Source organism: Adiantum capillus-veneris, chromosome 14 (assembly GCF_014529385.1).
Source record: "Adiantum capillus-veneris isolate H3 chromosome 14, ASM1452938v2, whole genome shotgun sequence".
Lineage (NCBI taxonomy): Eukaryota > Viridiplantae > Streptophyta > Polypodiopsida > Polypodiales > Pteridaceae > Adiantum > Adiantum capillus-veneris.
This window is the reverse complement of record NC_140944.1, coordinates 131,695,975-131,715,048: the sequence shown is the minus strand read 5'-3', so window position 1 is coordinate 131,715,048 and position 19,074 is coordinate 131,695,975.

Below are 19,074 nucleotides of genomic sequence, written 5' to 3'. Positions count from 1 at the left end.
GTGATATGGTTTAGTGCTCGATACTCCACACATATACGATATGTACTATCTTTCTTTTTCATTAAAAAGACTGGAGAACAAAAGGGAGAGGAGCTAGGCCTCACAGTCCCTTTGTCAACCAATTCTTGTACTCTCCTCATGATCTCCTCTTGTTAATCTTGGAAAACTCGATAAGGAGGCTTGTTAGACGATGAGCTTCTTGGTAGGATCTCAATTCAATGGTCATCATCCCCTCATTTTGGAGGTAAGTCCATAGGGATATCATCGATGAGCACATCTTAGAATTTTTTAGAAAATTAGACAAGTCTAACTCTTCTTGATTCCTACCATCTACATTTGATGAAACATTAGGACCTTTTAGGGACTCTTTGACAAAAATCATGTACGCAAAAACTGATCTCTTCATTGATTTATCAAAAGCAAGAGGATTTACAAGTGGTATAGTACGACCAGACTCACTAGCATCTATATACATGCTCTTTCCAGTAGATTCTTCTTTCAGGGGCTTCATGTTGGTAGCCATGTGGTTGAACCATGGTGCCCCTAGGATGACATCCTCATGTTGGAGCGAGAGATGAAAAAGTCTTCTTTGTCAACATAGTTTTGGACATGAAGCCTCAACTTCCCAATCAAGGGACTAACAGAGGCTTGCTATCCCTTGAAAACAGTATCGGCAGTTACAGTACCTCCCATCTTGAAAGTTTGAATGCCCAACTTGGTGGCCAACTCCATTGATATGAAGTTGTGAGGAGAGCCTGTGTCAAATAAGATGAAGGCATCATGCTCCCTTACCTTTTCCCAAGCATAGGAGAGAGGTGATCCTTTGCAATGAGCATTTTCTTTTGGAGCTTCTATAGTGGAAGCTCTAGGAGTCTCATTGCGGGCATTTCTCTTGGGGCAAGAACGATAGCCATGTCCTTGATCCGCACACTTAAACATTTATGGTCCTTGCGAAAAGCTTTAAGCTCTTCAGGAGAAAGTTTGTTTTTACCTTTATAAACTCCATTCTCTTGGACCGATTGTTGTTGTTGTTGTTTTTGTTGTTGGAATTGCCTTGGGAAGAATTTTGGGCATTGGTTTTTCCCTTTGTATCACTTTTGTCTTTGGTTTCCATGAGCTTGACATTCCGTCGAGCCCCTTTTTGGAAATTGATGCACAAAGCAACCATAGTGTGGTGGATTACTTTGGTGATAGAACCAGGTTATTGGGAGTTGACGTACTCGACCATCTCTTCAGGTAATCTCGTACAAAATTGTTGCTTTTGCTCGGTGAAGTCTATCTTTTGAAAGACAATAGCCTTGAGATGTAAATCCCAGAACTATCTACATATTTGTGGATAGATTCATGAGAGAGAAGCTTCAAACTTCGCCATTCGCAGAGTTTCGGTAAGGAATGAATTGCTTCATGATGGAAACTTGTAGAGTTTTTCCATGTCTTTGGGGTTTCGTCGTTGCCACAAAGGCTAGCCCACCATTGACGAGCCAATTTCTAGAAGTGCATAGCTACATGGCGCTTGGAGGACTCCGTGAAGCCCTCATCTCCAAAGGCCACATCAAATTGCTAGATGAAGGCCAGTATTTTGTCGATAGCACCAAAGGTGCCATCATAGGTGAGAAGAGATATACTCTTTCCTCCCTCCTTGAACTTCTTGAGCTTTTGTGACCTTCGCCATGCAGGTGAAGATTTGCGATGTCCTCCCCTCTTGTATTCTCTAGGAGAATAGCCATATCTTTCATCAGAAGAGGAGGAAGGTGAAGAAGAAGGAGAAGAGGGTGACCTCTTTCTTGCCCTTTTCTTACTTTGTTTCCTCTCTTCCCTTTCGGAGTGGCAAGGAGAAGGACTTTGAGTTGATCGTTTCCTCTTGGGAGGAGATGGCGACCGTCTATACCACCGACTTCGTGGAGCCACAACTAAGGGACTCATTACTTTCTTGTTCTTTGGATTCCTCCTCTCGTAAGGGAGAGAGTCTTCTTTTGCGGGTCTCATCAAGAAGCCTCCTAAGCTCTCTCTCCTCTTGGAGAGGAAGGGAAATTCCATAAGCACGAAGTTGTTGAGTAACTTCGGCTTGCAAAGCAAGGTTGCCCATAGCTTGTTGCAACCTAGTAACAAAATAATTGACAAATAGGGAGGCATCAGCATTAGCACCTTCATGTGCAAAATCAAAGTTATCAATGTTCATTCTACTCTCTTGGTTATTGTCAGCCATCATGCTAATTATACTTATGTATAAAATACTTTGTGTGTTTACTTAGTGTAATATTTGGCAATTCAAAACCTTAGTTGCTACTCCTCTTAGCCTTTGAAAATCAACACTTAAGCATCTATACCCACGGATCGAATTGGTTAATTATAGAGAGTAGTGGAGTGGGTCTAATATTGCAGAATTGCCAAGGGATAGCTCCTTTCAGACTTCTTATGGCTCAATAATGGTAAAACCGTAGGCAAGTCTAAAAAGACCCCATTATTAAGACCAAAGCTCTCGAGGTGTGCACCATATCCCACATAGTGGGCTCAACAAAATCGATAATAGATCCTAGTCCCACTTACCCCAATATAATTAACAAAATCAACCATTGATAGGCTACTTAAGGACCTCTCTTCTAAAGCAAGAAAAGAGAAACCAAATGCTCTGATACCAGCGTAATGGAAATGGCCTATGAACTTTGATAATAGCGGAATTAGGAGAATTAAAGGAAAAAAATTTGTGAGGTTACTTTGAGAACATATAGGGTGAACTTAATTGACGATAGCAACATAATCATAGTACTTAATTAACTTGGCATGAACAATACTTTTGCAAGAGAGAGAGTTTAGAGAACTTGACAACAATTGAGGACCAAATTTATGTGGAGCCACGGTCCCTCCTCCAATATGCATTTATATTATAGATTCTCCCATCAAGAGACTTGGTACAATACAATCTTTGTGTTCCTTGTGACCTAGGTGATGCAATGAAGATGGAAATCTTCATGCATCAAGAGCATAACATAGACTTTGTAAAAATCATTAACTATCCCAAGGCCTCAAACACCTTCAAAGGTGGAAAGAGCTAGCTGGGAATGAGGATAGGGAAGAGGAAGAAGAAACATTCCATAGGAGAAAGAAGTAGTTCCTCACTTATCATCACTCTTCTTGCTAGCATACATAATAGCATAGTAATGAAGATGGAGAAGATGGAAAGCTTAAGCATTGAAGCATAGCTCTTGGTTGGATTTGCATTCCATAGCCAAGAGTGTTGGTGTAGGCTCTCAACTTCCCTACTAGCTTGGAGAAGGAGAAGGAGCTCTTGCACTTTGCACTTCACACAATGAGAGTGTGTGTGAGTGTGTGTGGGAGAGTATACCCCTCAAGCAACCCCCCTTCTTGCTTTGGTCGACCCCTGTTGTAGCTCATGCTTGAAGCTCATTGGACCCCTCCAGGCCTAGCCAATCACATGCAGAATGCATATCAAGCAACAAGGGTATCCTTGGAACAAGTGTCCCCCTTTCCCCTTTGAGAGAGAGGACTTGATAAATGTAAAAGCAATTAATTAAATTAACTAATTTATCATTGGACCCCTTGGGAGGCCAACCTATAGGCTTTAGGCACACCATGAGGGAAACATGGGTAGGGGCTTGACATGTGTCCTTGCTACCTCTTGAGGCTTGGGCTTACCTTGTGTGTGTGTGTGTGTGTGTGTGTGTGTTCTCTCTCATCCCCCTAGCTTTAGGGCTCGCCCCCTCGTGAGTAGAGAGTATGTTGACTTTTGGAACACAAGCACCTTAGTCAGCAAGCACGACAAAGCACCTCAAGCTTGGGTAGTGTTCCCACAAGCACCTCAAGCTCCCTAGACGGCAAGCACAACAAGCACCTCAAGCATCTTAGTCATCAAGCACGACAAGCACCTAAAGCATCTTAGTCAGCAAGCATGACAAGAACCTCAAGCTTGGGTAGGGTTCCCACCTCAAGCAGAGCCCTAGCTTACCTAAGGTCAAAGAACTTTTAACACTAACTATTGGAGGTCTTTAATGAAGCTAACCCTAAGGTATTTAAGCTCCATTAGCTAGCCTTGCTCTTTGACACATCATCTCTCATTTGGACCCCTTTACCATTGGCCGTGTTGAGATAGACCTGTAAGCACATGTCTATATTCTAACCCTTGTTCCCATCTATTCTCCCACATTAAATGATCACTTTAATATGAGAAAATCATTTGGGTTGGTTAGATATTAGATTTTATGACATCTCTCACGTTAACCCATGTAATTGATTCGACTTGTTTCAAGTATAGGTAATCATTTTCCCAAGCTTGGATCAGTTGCATCTGTCTCTTGAAAGGTCGTTCCAAAATTATTTCGTAGTTCAATTTCTTCCAAAATCTACAATGGCAAATGTATGTTGGTAGTCAATTCCAAATGAGCTAACTATCACATTTTCTAACAATTCCATTGGTTGTTCAATGTACCCATCCACCAATTGTAACTTCATTCTTGTATGCCTGATTGTTGGTCTACCCCAGGCTTTCCATATTCCTTTTGTAGCTATGGCAATGCCTACCCCACTATTTAGCACATTCATGGATTTTACATTGTTATACTCCACCCGAAGAGTTGTGTTGCCTTTGTTTCCTTTGTCTAACAAACCTAAAAGTAGCGTGAAAAACAAAGAGCTTAATGTGGTTATCCAGCCATTGAGACAGTTTTTGACGTGCCAAATGATGTGTTGATTTTCACATCAGATTTGAATCTTGATGCATTGTTAGCTCTTGATGAGCGTTGTGCGTAGAATTGGATTGTGGACTCAGGTGCTAGCTTTCAAGTTACTCCTCACAAGGAGTGGTGTTCTACATACACTGCCATGCATGGCACATTGAAGCTAGGAAACTATTATGAGCTTGATATATGCAGTGTGGGCAGCATCAAAGACATGTACCCAAATTGACAAAGAGTTTGATGTCAGTTGGACAGCTGGATGACTTGGGTTACACTACCATATTTGCTCATGGTTCTTGATTATCAAGAAGGAAAATATATTCATGCTTAAAGGCCATAAATTTGGCTCATTGTACTCACTTTATGTCTCTTCTGTGAAAGAGAATTCCATTTATGTAGCCAAGCTGTCGTCTACAGAGTTGTGGCATAGCCGGCTAGGTTATATAAATCAGAAGGGAATGGAAAGTCTTGCAGCATTCTGGTTATATCCCTGTGTTAAATTACTTTAACTTCTCTTATGTGAGAATTACATCTATTGCAAATAGACTAGTGTGAGACTAGGGGAACTAGTGCCTTGGAGTCCACCTCCCAACCTCCAACTATATAGCATGGCTCCTAGCCCTTTGCCCTAGTTGGACTCCCTTTCCACACTGCCTAGCCCAGCCTTGCCCTTGTCTAGTCCGGTCTTACCCTTGTCCTGACATTACTCCCCCCTAAAAGAAGAGTTTTCGTCCTCGAAAACAAAAGTGGGAAACTTCTTCTTAAGAACACTAATGTTTTTTTAAGTGGCGCCTTCCTCAGGTCGATCTTTCCACTTGATTAAGGCTTGTTGACGTACATGATGACGCGTACGTAAATCATGATAGTCGAGAATGCGTTCAGGTTCATGCGGTAAGGTAGGAGGTTCAACAAAATCAACCAAAATCTGTTGGTCAATGACATTGTCGTCCCCATGTAACCGCTTACGTAAACGGCTTACATGAAATACAGGATGAATACGAGAATGTGTAGGTAGCAATAATTTGTAGACACGATCACCTACTCGCTTGAGTATTTTGAAAGGCCCACAATATCGTGGAGATAATTTAGGTGTTGGCCCAGTTTTCAGACTTTCTGAATGTTCTGGCACACATAAAAATACTTCCTCCCCTTCCTCAAAGGTAACTTGTCGACGTTTCTCATCAGTGTACTTCTTATACCGATCCTGCGCTTGTCGGACATTCTGACGAGCGAGTTTCAGCATATCCATGTGGTCTTGGAGAAAATCCTTAACCTGTTGGAGCTTTTTGGTTGCCAACCCCACCGTAATAGGTGACCTAGGTTGAAAACCATACATGAGCATGAAAGGACTAAATCCAGTTGTGACATGCTTAGCACTATTGTAAGTAAACTCGAGAATAGGTAAATATTCTTCCCAGTCTGACTATTTCTTGCTAACGTATGCTCTTAGCATATCCTCTAGCACTTGGTTAACTCGTTCAGTCTGACCAACTGTTTTTGGATGATCGGTTGTACTGAGGTTTAGTTGTGTACCCGATCGTTTGAACAAAGCCCTCCAAAAATGACTGTTAAACTTGGGATCACGATCACTGACAATGTTACTTGGCAAACCATACATCTTGTATAGGTTGTCCACAAATAACTTGGCTAGTTCTGGAGTCTTAATCGTTGATTTGGTTGGAATAAACTTATATAGTTTAGTCAACCGGTCTACAACCACCCATACCGAGTCATGACCTCGTACAATGGTTGGTAAACCCACAATAAAATCCATAGAGATAATTTCCCATTTACCATTGGGAATCTCCAAAGGATGTAAGAGTCCTCCTGCTTTCAGGTGCTCTGCTTTATTAACTTGACATTTTTGGCAATGGAAGACATAAGCTTGAACAAAGCCATGTAAACCTGGCCAGTAAAACTGTCGTCGTACGAGAGCATAAGTCTTTCTAATACCCGGGTGCCCTGCACTTGGTCTATCATGACATTCATAAAGAATTTGGTGCCGAATGTCAGTGTCGGTACACAAACTCTCCCCTTATGGAGTAGGTACCCATTGTCGATGGTGGAATGCTTCCATCATTGTAGTTCATCACTCGATAGAGGAGAACTATGTGTGGAGGTTAATGCTACACTACCATCATTGGAGTGAGAAGGATCCCTCATTTGTACATGGTTCCACACTTTGGAATATGCGTCATCATGCTCATATTTTCCCTTTAGAGAATCCAAAAATTCACTACGAAGTTTCGTGAACAAGAGAGAATTGATCTTCGGCATACGACTTAGAGCGTCAGCCACCACATTGTATCGTCCTTTACGATAACAAAGCTTGGTGTCATATTCCTAAAGAATCTCGGCCCACCTGGCTTTCCGACCCTTCAAATCAGTTTGTTGTGTAAACCATTTGATGCTTTCATGGTCAAACACAATCTCAAACTGAGCACCATATAAATAATGTTGCCATGTTTTTAAGGCGGACATTATTGCATAGAGTTTGCGTTCATAAGCAGAGTAGTTCTGTTGTGCTGCATCAAGCTTCTTGCTTTCAAATGCAATTGGCGCGCCCGTCTTGTAACATGACTGCTCCAATAGCACGCCCACTGGCATCCGTTTCCAAAAACAAATGGTTTCAAAGGATCTACGATAGCTAGTATTGGAGCTGTAGCTAATGCATCCTTGAGCGTATCGAAACAAGATCGAAACTATGATGTTGAGTGGGTCCCCACTGAAAAGCTTTGCGTTTGCCTTTCAGTTGGTCCGTCATGGGAACCTCAATATTAGCATAGTTTTTTATGAACCTTCGGTAAAATCCTGCAAATCTTAAAAAAATATGTAACTCTTTCAAATGTTTAGGAGAAGGCCATTGCCGGATTGTATCCACTTTGGATTGATCCATATGTAGCCCATTAGCTGAAATAACATGCCCAAGATAGTGAATTTCTTCTTTTAAAAAATCACACTTAGATTCCTTGGCATATAATTGATTTGTTTGTAATAATTCGAACACCTTCCTCAGATGTTGTAAGTGTTCTTCTTTAGAAGCACTGTATACTAGAATGTCATCGAGAAAAACGATGACAAATTTGTCCAAGTACATCTTCAAGACACTATCTATAAGTGTCATGAATGTTGCGGGCGCATTGGTTAACCCAAAAGGCATAACCAAAAACTCGTAGTGTCCAAACCTTGTTTAGAATGCAGTTTTGGGTATATCAGCAAGTGGAATACGTACTTGGTGATATCCTAACCTTCTCATTTCTGGCATCCAAAATCTAAGAAGGTTATACACAGCTCACAAGTGATATTCAATGAGTCTAAGATGCATAGAAAGCCAATCAAGGACATTGAGTATCGCAGAGTACGGTTTGAGGATGTTGCCTCACCACCAGTTACACGGAATGTTGGACATGCTAGTGATTCACCTTCTACTAGTACACACACACACACACACACACACACACACACACACACATGTTGCTCTAGAGAGAGCGAAATCCAGCAATCAGGCACTTCGGAGATCTACTTGTACATCTCGTGCACCTGAGCGTTTTGAGCCAAGATTGGACTACTTGCTAGTCATTGACCACAGTGAACCCACTTGCTACAAAGAGGCCCTTCAAATGGACGGTGTCGTGAAGTGGGAAGAGGCCATGGAACTGGTGTATAGACTCAAGAAATCTTTGTATGGATCAAAGCAAGGCTCATGGCAAGGGTACATCAAGTTTGATAAGTACATTCAATCCCATGAGAGGATCACTACTTGTACACAAGGAGGTTGAATGATGGTTCCCTCATCATTTTGATTTTGTATGTGAATAATATGCTCATAGCTGGGAAATCAAAATCACTTCTCAAGGGTGCCTTAAGCAAGCAGTTTGCTATGAAAGATTTGCATGATGTACATCACTTTCTTGGTATGTGTATAAAGAGAGATCGCAAACGTGGTATACTTGAACTTTCGCAGGAAGATTATATTCACAAGGTCTTGCAACGTTTTAATATGCAAGGGGGGAAAGCATTGAGTACCCCAATGGCTGTAGTGATAATAAGCTACGCGCTTATTATCTCTCAGGTCAAAATGAAGGCTTTTTTTGACTTTTTTTTTGCTTTGCACTGGATGTTCACTATAAAGAAGTCACTTGTTAAGTTTTATAAAGTAAGGTTTAGTTTTTAAGTTTATAGGCCCAATTTTGTATCTATTATTAAGTCTTAAGATAATAAGCACACTTTGTATCTAGGTGTTCAGATTTGCAAGTTCTTTCAACTTTTTCAACTCACATAGTTAGTACAAGGTAAATTAAGACTTTTCAAAAGGTTTCATTTAATTATGATCAGTTTTGGGTATACTCACCTTCAACTATCTATTGATCAGAGGTAGAAGTTGTTTTGGCTCGAATTTTGAACACAAATGAAATCAAAACTTCTAGAACCTTCACAAAAAAGTTTACACTTCACCTAAACAAAATGTCCTTGAGAAAAAACTTCAGTTTTAAGGCTTAAAAGAACAACGTTTATTATTTACAGGTTTAAAACTGCACTTCTTTTGGAATTCTAATGCCATTCAAGTTTTATACCGTGTATTCCAAGTACTTCTGGTCAGTAAAAATCAAATTTGCATCACTAAAGAGATAATAATATCTTTTTTTGTCAAACTTTAATTTTTTTTTCAAAAGCTGGTTTTGACTTATCGATGAGTTTTGTAGCTTTTCCTGCACGACCAATTTTTTACCAGAAATGTTGTTTTTGGTTTTTCAAGCTTACCTTATAAGTTTAAAACCTGAAAACTCCTAAATTTCATAATGCAACTCCCTGATGAAAATTCAGAGAGTGAGATAGGTTAAAAATCCACCTTACTATCTACTTACATTACTTTCTAGTCAAATTAGCAAAAAGGTAGTGGAAAGTGTCCACAAACACTAGATTTTTCTTTGTTGTTCTTATGAAATGAGTGTCAAATTTCAGAGTTTGACACAAGCTAACTCATCAATCACTCAAAAACCAACTTAATCCAAGCTTAAAAGGTCCTCGATAAGTATAACTACTCCCAAGACACCTCTACACAACTTAAGTCGACACACCTCAACCATGCGGTTTCTAAAAGATGATTTTTGACTCTATGTGAACCTATAGGAAGTAGGTCACCTCATCCCTCACAATGGTGCCAAAATGTAAGCTTGCTAGTTGTCAAGCCTCTCTACCTTATTGTAATCATAGCGAGAACCATGTACATAAATGTCATACCATGGGACGGAGTCAACATGACTAGTGCATGGAGGATACAAAAGATTGTTAGGCTCTTGGAAAGAACAATCAATTCTTATATACTCAAAGCTACACTCAACTCATGTAAGGCATCAAAAGCTAACCAAAACATCCACAAGTAAACCTTAACGATCCATAAAGCATATGAAGTCCAAACGTGACCAAACTTATAGGATGGATAGACAGTGACTAAAAACACATGCCTATGGGGGGCCTATGGTTTTGAATCCCCCTTTTGACCACTTGTCAAAATCACACTTATTATCTACAAGTCAAATTTGACGTAACTATTTTTTATCCAGAATGCACTTTATAGATTAGTGATGCTGTCCTAATATCCCTCCTATGCATAAAATGCATTTTGGATGCATAAAACATGAGTCATGAATAGATTAAGAAGAGGATTAGCTACAGTAAAATCATAGATTTGTTGCAAGAAACTTACAATGTTGAGTAGAGCTTTCACTAGCAAATGCAATGGAATAGACGATGCTCCAAATAGACCATTTGCACAAGAGAGTTACCAGCTTGAGAAGAAAGATGAGAATACACAGTGCTTAGAGATTGTACGTGTGCTTATGAAAACTTCATTCTAAATCAAGGGTTTTTTAACAAAAGTTGGCTTTTATACCTTAGCCAAAGGTTTCAAAATGTGAAACGGCCTCAAATCTGAGTAGGTAGAGGCTAGAGATGACATAGGGACGATTACAAACTAGAAGCTCTTGGCCCCAACTACCGACTTTACATCCTCACAAGAATAATCAAAATTACATATTTGGACATCATAAGATTTTATATCAAAAATAAAGGGAATTACAAAATTGTTCTAAAAAATATCCTGCTGTATTAGCCTGCTACCAAAAATAATCTAATGAAATTTTCTAAACCAAAGACTAAAGATATTTGCATAATCATCTCTGCAAACATTGGCAATTTGTGTACGTAGAATTCATAGATTTTATCTCCCTTGTTGATTGCTCATGAGTGCATTTGGATCTTAGAGAGATAGATCTTCTTCTTTTCACTCTCATGCGAGAATTGACGAGGATAGACATGGCCTTCATTATGGAGTTTGTCCACAATAGGGTGTTTTGCAAGACTGCAGAAGCCCATTAAGGCTTGTATGGGCCGCTAACATTCACATTAAAATTGTGATCCAATTACAATGCATCTACTAATTTTTATTTATGCTCATGAAACAAAAGATCACAATTTCAAGAAAACGTCTTTCGGCCTGCCTAAAGGGCATGGGCTATAATGTTTACCATTTTTGTCCCCAACTAAAAATAAGATTTTTATTTTTTGATCTATGAAAAAAGGTGATTGGTCTCTTTAGTGGCCATTTATAACAAGTACCCTTTTTTATGCTAAGTAAAAATAGGAAATTTATTTTTTAGCCTGAAATAAAAGGTGATTGGTCTTTCAAGTTAGTAGTCAATTACAATGGAAGGATGTCCTTTTCTTTAAAAGTGACTATATAGGCATCTCTCTCTCTCTCTCTCTCTCTCTCTCTCTCTCTCTCTCTCTCTCTCTCTCTCTCTCTCTCTCTCTCTCTCAAGTATGGCAATCCTTCAATGGCTTCCCTCCTACCCATTTTTGACTCCTTAGACTTTGGCTCCACAGTCCTCCACTCTCATTTGTAGCTAGACATTAGTGCTTCACACTATTTTTTGTCTAAATTAAAAAGCCCTTCATATAAATAAACATAATTGATCATCTCTTTAAAAAAGATCCTACTACAAATAGTATATGTTACAACTATAAGCAAATTGTTTAAGCTTGAGGAGATGCTCTAGGCATAGATTGTTCTCATCGCATGTTGGCGCCCTCACCTATACTACGGCCAACACTTGTGTCATGTCTATCTCCTTCTTCATGCTTATGCACTGATCTTTGCTACTACCACCACCTGCGTCATGTCCTATGTCCTCAACTTGATAATTTTAAGTTTGAACTCAAAGAGAGAGAGAGAGGGGGTGGGGGGGGCACCAAGGTGTACGTGTGAGAGAATGGAAGATATTTTTTTTAAGTTCTAAAGGTAAGCTTTAGAGAACCCTTGACCAAGCTATTGAAATTTGAAACTTTACAAGTTTTTAAAGGAAACCATAACCACATCATGAAAAAGCAAGTGATAAAATCACGAGGTTTGCCCTTTGGAAATTGCGATGGTAAGCATGTTGTCATAGGAGATTTCTGTTGTGGTAAAGGCTCATGCACCTACTCGAAGTCAGGCCACTCACCATATCCAATCCCCCAACCCATATGCGATGAGTAGTCCTAATGATGGAGTGCATGCATATAGGAGAGTGAGCGAGTGGACGTAGGTTGAGAGAGTCTCTCACCTATATCTCTTTGTACATATTAGTAGTCTAGCTAGTAGGATCCACTTATCGACACATTTGCCTTTAGTGGGAGATTGTTGGGTAAAGGCTCATGCGCCTACCTGGAGTTTGGCCACTCACCATATCCGACTGCCCACATTTGTGTACTCATACCTTATTCTTTATATACATAGGAATAAGGGGCTCAGTCACTCGATTCCCACAGAGTGAAACTCACCCACATCTTGCATGCATCTATTCCCTTCCCCACTCTCTCACGCGCTCTTCTCGCTCGCGCATCTTCGGCACCGATCCTACAAGTGGTTATCTGCTAAGAACCTGCAATGCTCCACAATGCATCATGCTAGTGTCAGTTACCATACGACTAACAATCCTTGCTACCAATGCTCCCACTATAGCTGCTAGGTCCGGACTTGACACTTGTAGGTCATAAATGAGACGCCCAAAAGCTGACGAAATTTGCACAAACCTGGTTGTCCTAGCCTCCATGTGCTATCTACATGCAATGCATCATCATGACTACTCATCGCATATGGATGTGTCATCATCGACACACCGGGATGGCTATGTCCCTCTCACCCATAGGCGGAACGGTGTGTCCTGGAATTAACTCATCAGCCTCTAGCATGAGCATATATAAAAAAGTTCATGTTGTCAATGTCTGTCTGTGTCTCTAGGGAGCAGACCCGCTCTACCTCTATCCACACAAACTCTGACAACACCTGTTGTGTCTCACTAGAGAAATGCCGCTTTAATTGTATGTCCACAGACACGTCTTTCACAGCACTGAGCTCATCCTCAAAAGACAAACGTCTTGTCTCCCACTGAGTACATGTCTACAAAGTCATTGAGAGTGCACCGTCTCACACATGCGACTCACTGCTGTGCTCCCTGACTAGCAAAGCATTGAAATCTATCACCTCCATCGGTGACTCCTCTAGTTGTGCACTCAACGAGCTATCTGCTCTACATGTCTGTCCTCAGACCCTACATGCACAACGAATAAAGTGTTATGCTACTCATCAGGAAAATGTACACGCCTAGACTGCAAACATCTGCATGGCAATAGACTCATAGAGACTACGGCATCTATGACACCAAGAACATAGAGAAGAGTCAAACAAGCATCACGATGGCTTCGCGCTATCACAAGGGAACCTCTCCTCATCAAGTAAGACTTATCAGTCAAGTGAGCATGACACCCATGATCTCTGAGCTGCGAGATGGAGATCAAACTCCTACGAGCATCAAGCACATAATGAACATCATAGAGCACAAGCATACTCCACTGGCGAAGTGCAAATGAATGTCACCCATAGTAGGAAAACCATTTTGTCTTAGAGCAGAAAACATGCTACACCACTCCATGCACCCAAAAATCTTACACAGGGTTTTATAAATGGCACATGTGATACACAATGTTTTCTTTAAGTGGATGCTCGGGGATTACACTCCACCCAGTCTACCTCACCCCTTTTTAGGTGGTCGAGCCCTCGTGCCCGGTTCCCACCAGGCCTTGCCTGGCTCAACTACCCTTGGTCTTACAGATACAATGTGTGAAATTGGTGTTAATGGGGAGTTTGTGGTTGACTTAAAGCCACCATAGAGAACTCTTATGGGGCCTTTGTGACAATGTGCAAGGAAAAGAACGTAAGAAATGACAATTGCATATAAAAAGAAATAAAGACACACAAACTCACAAAGGATTAACTGGGTTGTTGAACCAAAAACTCTATTCTATTCATGATACAAGTACATTAGCCTCCTAGCTTCAAGGTTGTCTCAAATTAGTGATCAACCTATGCAATGGCATCGCTAGCCTCACAAATGAAGGGCCCTCCTTTTTATAAATGTTGCTTGTGTGTGCATGCCCTTCAATCTTGGCTTCCATTCCACGACACCTTTCTTTGTTGTGACTTCGGTTGGTATCCTTCAGTTGATTCTTGGTAGTTATGACCGGTTTGCACATGTCCGTACCGGCCAGTCCTTTTAGCCTTCAACACCCATCACCAACCTACCACTCCAATTAAACGTGATGTTATCAGTGTAACACTACGCATTGTCTTACTAGTCTTGGTTGTCCCTAGCTAGAGTGGATCCTTTGCTACATACAACCTTTGAGTGCACTCATTTTTTGTGGGGAACCTTTTGGTGGATTCCAAATCTACAGTACACCCACTATAAATTTGGGGTTTTCACAGTTTCATTTGTGCCTTTCATGTCTTGGTGCAATGTACTTAAGTGCCATCTAGAAGAAGTCTCCAAGAAAAACTTATCAAGTAGATGAAGAAGAAGGCAGTGAGAACTCACCCAGATGGTTTGCAAGGCTCAAGTGGTAAAGTAAGAAAAATGTAGATTAATAAGGAAAAGTGGATGTCAATTTCACACCTAGCACTGGCCAATATGCTAGACACCATAAACGCGCACATGTAGTGCAAGCTAGATTTGGGAGAGACCATTAAGCAAGGGAAGGGCATAGAACCCATAATAAAATGTGAAGAAAAGCACTATGAGAAGAAGACACGTGCTTGCAAGAAGGCAAATGTGATCAACAAGAAGAAAATAGCAAAAAGGCAAAGACAATCAACAAGAAAAAGTCGGTAAAGGAAAGCACATAGCTAAGATGGACGAGCTTGCTCTATGGGAGAAACTAAAGGAATTGCCACTCTCCATGACCATATAGAGCAGCTACTAGAATTAGTGCCTCAATTTAGAGAGAAACTTGTTAAAAAATCCAATCAAGAGGGTAAAAGAAAAACCAATGCCAAGAAAGAAGACATACTCGTCCATTCAGGTGGGGTGGTGCCATCATTTTTTGTACGTTGAACAAGTCCCGGTAGACATAATAGGCATGCAAAGAGTAGCCGTGGAAAATGTTATACTCGATGGAGGGTCAAGAGTCGATGTGCTATAGGAAGGCTTGTTCAACAATTTGGCATGAAGCGTAATAGGGTTGACCAACAATTGCTGAAAGATTTCTAAGGTGCCAGGGCCAATATCATGGCAACAAAATGAAGAGTAAGCGTTCTTTTACTACAGATGGTATTTTCTTGTTTCGCCTATTTTGCTTGCTTCGTGAGATGATTTACATCTTGGTGAAAAAGTCTTGTGGACAGATTATCGTGAATGGAGCAGCCCACGCAATTATTGTGAACTCGACACAAACTGACCCAAGCCCGACGTATCAACTACTGCCTTAACGTGCTCTTCGTGCAAATAATGAACTTGTGCAACATTGCAGCTGGGTTGCACTAGGGAAGAGTGGGAGGAGTGGCCACGACACTAAGTAGCACATACCATTAAAGAGAGGGGGGTGATGGGACGTGCGGGAATTTGAGGCAAGTCAACACGAAAAAAGAGGCCGGCGTCGACTCGATTTGAACCGAGGGCCTCGTCGCCCTTATTGAGACGCATGGGGTAACCATCCCACCCGCACGAACATGCTGTTATCATGGCCCGTTTTTTTTAGGTTTTATTATTAAAACATAGGCGCTGCCCGGGTTTAGTTTTTAAGTGTCCATCTACGACTGCGATCTCCTCGATTTTTGTGCGCGCATTTCTCTGCCCTCGATCCCCTTACCCCCCCCTCTCTAATGCTATGTGTTATTTAGTCCTGAGGGAGGAGTGGGGGGAGAGTATGCACTATATTAAATAGCATATTTGCTGACATGTGCTCCGGGCCTGCCATTGCTATATCCCTGGTTATTCTCAAGCTCGAGAGTTTTTTTAAAAAAAAAACTTTTCTTTTGTCCCTAGTTATTCTCAAGCTTCACTAAAAAGTTTCTCAATTTAAGGTTTTGGTTCATTAACAATTTGAAGGTTTTTGGTTAACTAAATAGTTTCTTAATTTGAAGGTTTGAAAATATTCAATTTTTTAAAACCTTAATGAGCCTAATATAGGTTTTTACATTCTAGAGCTAGGACGTGGCCACGTGGTATGATCTAGGCCATTGCCCTATATTCTAATCGCATGGTCAACACCTGAGATTGATAAGAACGTTGCTAAAAAGCAAATCGCTAAGAAAAATGCCGTTGAAAAACTGCTATCATTGAAAACCGCTCCCACTGTTTTGCCTGTCTTTGTCAACCTGTCAACTTGTCAGGTTGGCACACTCACCTCCAAACTTGTCTACAAATCTGTCGAACCTTGGCTTCTTGATAGTGTTGCAAATGGTGCATGGCCTTGGTTTGGCTCTCACGAAATCCTTTGATACTTTCCACAGCTACGGACAAGAGACACTAGCAATCATGTCACTGTGAGTTATTTCTCCCATTTTTTTCTGATTAGGAATCTCAACGTGAGTTTTCTCACCGATGCCAATATCTTGGGGATAGTGCTTAGTCAACACCACAGCCTGGTCATGGCACAGGTTCTTGGTTGCTTTTAACTAACTCTCAATGAGAGAGAGAGATGGGCGAGACCTTTTGATAGCAAAGATAAAGATGATTTTTTGGCTCACCAAGTAAACAAGTGATAAAATCACAAGGCCTGCCTACAAGATAAAAAAAAAGAAAATACATGAGAAGTGCATAAGGTAAAACATGAGCAAGTATATGAAGTGTATGTGAAGTAGAGCCTGTGGCTAACAAACTTGTATAGAGAATAGAGTTTACCAAAAAGTAATAAGGTTTAACACATCATGGCCCACAAAATTAAACAAAAAAATCACACATTGACTATATCAATGCAAATTACATATCTTTGTAACAAGGTGGAAAATCACAATGGTGCAATCACATTATGCCCCTTTAAGGTCGCAGCTTGCTGTCCAGTAGTTAGAATCCAACTCCTGCCTCCACCAACGGCCATTGGATCCCTCCATCTTCGTAATCCAGAAGCTTACCTCCTTGACATTTCACAGTTATCTTTTTCTCACCATCTTTGTTGATTCAGCGGTCAACGCCCTCATGTGCTCCTTACATTCATCCAGTTCAACCAGTAAGAAAGAAGCTTCCTCTGCTTGCCGACCTTTTTTTTCATGTGCTAAGGCTATCTTAAGTGGTTCCAACCCTTTGTGTTCATAAAAATCAAACACGAAAGCTTCCATGCAAAACTCAGCATAGAACTACTTAGGACTTACATGACAAGAAACTCTGGGCAGAACTCTGCATAGAAACACTGCAGAACACTAGAAGGAAGAAACATGGGACATGAAACCATGACACATATGAGAAAGAAGTTGGTGACAAGCCTGTTGGTAGCCATAGAGTCAATTTCCTACCATGAGTAAGCACATCTATGTACAAATGGAACCAAAGAGTACATATAAGCTATATACAAAGAAATAACATACCAAAATCTGTTGATTTTGCTTCAGTCTCGTCGGCTCATGCAGCTAGCATGCACATAACAGGTAACATTACTACAACCCTCTTAGTGGAGAACAAGTCATTCAATACAAACATGCAAAATCTGAAAAGGGAAGCAAGACCACAACTGTAACCCAATTGCTATCGTTAAGAAGATCGCTCATTACCATGACACAGTACAGAAAGCTACATACAATCGCACGACAGCAAAAGGGCATCCTCGACCACCCCATCAATTAAAAGCAAAAGCAAACAGAACATCCTTGGACTCTAACCTGCACATATTTATTTCCGTAATGCCTCATATTTTACATACCCTCCTTTGAGAAGGGGAAAGTTTTACATCCAAGAGTCCAATTCCACATATACCAATGGATACTTGTAGGGATAAAAAGCTCCTAACAATTGATAATGGGCATCAATGGTTCTAGGCAGAGAATTTACAAAACTTAACAAGGCACTGCCATCACCATGCACTCACAAGAAGGCCAAAACCAAACAGACGGCTTGAGATTGCGTCAAAGAGCCCACTCTGTAAATGCCGAAAACCATCAAGGCAAGGCTAAAACCATCTGTATATGAGGGTGTTCCTACACACATTAACAATTCTGCCATCCAAATGACTTGGTACATGTGCCCAAAGAGAGGCCCACTCTCCAAGTGAAATGCAATTCTGTGTATCTTCATTGCCAAAGAGACACAAATCGGCTTCAGGCTTGACTGTTGATATCAAGAAGGGCTACTCTGCTTGCAAGAGGTGGCTCATGAATATATTGGCACTGCCTTTGAATGAAGAGGAAAAGCTCCAGTGCCATTTGAAACCGGTATGCATCCAGGCTGGGCCAGATAGAAGCCACAACATCATAGCAAGACTCGTCCAAATGACCCAACAAATGCAAGAGGTACCATGCAGACAAGCACACCCTCTGCACTCTCGTCGTCCAGCAGACAGCTGCCTCAGGTTTCCCACCAGCTTCCTCCTCGTCCTTCAGCAGTGGAATTTCCTCCCCTTTCTTCAGACTATACTGATAGTGTAGGACTACCATCCTCACATACATCAGTGACCCTGAGCTCTTCTCATCCACATGCTCTGCTAGCCTTTCCAGCAATGGCACACCGCTGCCCATCCTCGTCTCCGCCAGAACTCTCAAATCCCTCCTCGCTATGCCGCTGAAGCTGTTCACCGCTGCCCAGCCCACTTGCCCTGACTCCACATTGTCTCCCATCCCCGTCAGCACCTTCTTTGCTAGCTTTAGCTCTTCCACCCCACCTTCTTCCTTGGATCTACCCAAAACCCTACCATATTCACCACAGCATGCGATAGACACAACAGAAACCCATTGGAATGCTACATCACCACATGAAGAAGATCTGGTCTTGTGTATTTACCTATTGGACATCATCATCTTGCAAAAAGATTAGCAACAAGCGTGGAGAGAAGATGAAACCACCTGCACGTGGGTATGATG